The sequence below is a fragment of the Populus nigra genome, chromosome 2 (genome assembly GCF_951802175.1).
Source record: "Populus nigra chromosome 2, ddPopNigr1.1, whole genome shotgun sequence".
Lineage (NCBI taxonomy): Eukaryota > Viridiplantae > Streptophyta > Magnoliopsida > Malpighiales > Salicaceae > Populus > Populus nigra.
Window position 1 is genome coordinate 14,176,735 of NC_084853.1, and position 2,500 is coordinate 14,179,234.

Here is a 2,500-nt window from a genome sequence, read left to right on the forward strand (position 1 = left end):
GTCATTCAATTCCATGCCCCGTCAACATAACTCCCGATGTACTGTTTGCTTTTTCGGAAGAAGAGATCCATCCCCCCATCCTCGGCCAGCCAAAAACGCTCCAATTAATGGCCGGGTGAGATGACCCGGCGGCCCGCGACGCGTCATTCAAATCACTGCCCTATCGGCTACAACTGCTGATGGGTGGGATTAGAGGCCTGCCATGGTGGTGAGGGGCGGCGAGGACCGTGAAAGCTAGAGTTTTTCAGAGGCTGCCGGGAAAAAGGCCCCTCGGGTGGCGGGGTGCGAGGACCAGGCGCGTCATTCAATTCTCTTCCCTATCAACTTGGCTCCCGTTGGCGGGATTGGAGGCCTACTGTTTGTTACAGGGCTAAAATCGTCAGGGGAAGAGCTGACGAAACAATGCTGGTTTGGATGCAGGGGGTAGTGTTGGAATCGGCAGCGCGGACAAAATCGGCAAAGTCGACAAAAAAGACTGTTGGTCTGGACATCGGGGCAGCGGCAGCCATGCCGACAGGGGGGGAAATCGGCAGCGCAGATTTGTGCAGCTGCAGGTTCGTCGGGGAAATCGGCAGCGCAGATTTTTCGATGAACATGGGCTGGAAGATGGACTGTCCAGGCCAGGCAGGGAAATTCGTCAAGGGGACACGCTGACGAAAGTAGGCTCGTCGGTGAAAATCGGCAGCGCAGATTTTTCGACGAACAGGGGCTGGATGCTGGACCGGCCGGGCCAGGCAGGAAAATTCGTCAGGGGGGCACGCTGACGAAAAGAGGGGCTGCCGCGTGGAAAATCGGCAGCGCAGATTTTTCGACGAACATTCGTCAGGGGGGCACGCTGACGAAAAGAGGGGCTGCCGCGTGGAAAATCGGCAGCGCAGATTTTTCGACGAACAGGGGCTGGATGCTGGACCGGCCGGGCCAGGCAGGAAAATTCGTCAGGGGGGCACGCTGACGAAAAGAGGGGCTGCCGCGTGGAAAATCGGCAGCGCAGATTTTTCGACGAACATTCGTCAGGGGGGCACGCTGAGGAAAACAGGGGCTGCCGCGTGGAAAATCGGCAGCGCAGATTTTTCGACGAACATTCGTCAGGGGGGCACGCTGAGGAAAACAGGGGCTGCCGCGTGGAAAATCGGCAGCGCAGATTTTTCGACGAACAGGGGCTGGATGCTGGACCGGCCGGGCCAGGCAGGAAAATTCGTCAGGGGGGCACGCTGACGAAAAGAGGGGCTGCCGCGTGGAAAATCGGCAGCGCAGATTTTTCGACGAACAGGGGCTGGATGCTGGACCGGCCGGGCCAGGCAGGAAAATTCGTCAGGGGGGCACGCTGACGAAAAGAGGGGCTGCCGCGTGGAAAATCGGCAGCGCAGATTTTTCGACGAACAGGGGCTGGACTGGCCGGGCCAGGCAGGAAAATTCGTCAGGGGGGCACGCTGACGAAAACAGGGGCTGCCGCGTGGAAAATCGGCAGCGCAGATTTTTCGACGAACAGGGGCTGGACTGGCCGGGCCAGGCAGGAAAATTCGTCAGGGGGGCACGCTGACGAAAGTAGGCTCGTCGTGGAAAATCAGCAGCGCAGATTTTTCGACGAACAGGGGCTGGACGCTGGACTGGGCCAGGCAGGAAAATTCGTCAGGGGGGCACGCTGACGAAAACAGGGGCTGCCGCGTGGAATGGCAGCCTACACGCAGATGCGAATTCGGCAGCGCACGATGGCTTGAGCAGGTCATGGGTTCGACTTGGCGCGATCTGAAACCTGGACGAGGGACTGTCGACGCTGGACGAGCCAGCGCGGTGGCCTGTCGTGCCCCGTTCAGGGGGGGCCTGCCGCGGAGACAGCCCTCGCGGGCTCGACAGCGCAGGCCAGCGTCCCCGACGTCGCTGGCCGCGGCAGGCGAGCTGCCGGGGTTCCCGCATTCCTACAAGAAAACGTCGTGCTTTCCACATGAAACCAATCCAGTAAAATCAGCCATATTTTTATGAGGCTGCCCACTGAATTTGGGGTCATTCCGGGCCGGTTCCTAGTTTTGCGGATTTACTCGATTTCTAATGGTAGGAAAATTAAAACAAATACTTCCCGACCTCGAAAAATTCTGGGAAAATTAATGAAGGTGGATTGGATTTTTGCCAACCTCTCTGCAAAATTTCAGCTCAAAATACCAAGAAATGAATTTTTTAGAGGGGGGGTGACAGCTGGGACCTAGTAGTGTCTCCCCCTGCCAGAGCTGCAATGACACTTATTGCTCTTTAGGGAGCCACCAGGCCGGCGCCCCTCAAAGACCACACGCGCGCGCGCGCCCGCCCGCGCTGGGCGCTGGGGCGCTGGGGCCTGAGGGCCTGGGGCCCTTGGGGGCCCTTGGGCGCTTGGGCGCGCGCTGCGCGGCCCCCGCAGCCATGCCGCGCCGCGCGACGCGCGGACAGCCCCTGCTGGCTTGCTCTCTCGCCCGCGGGGGGGCTGCCTTCGGGCCCTGGCCCCCCGCGTTCTGGCCTGCCCCCTGCGGGG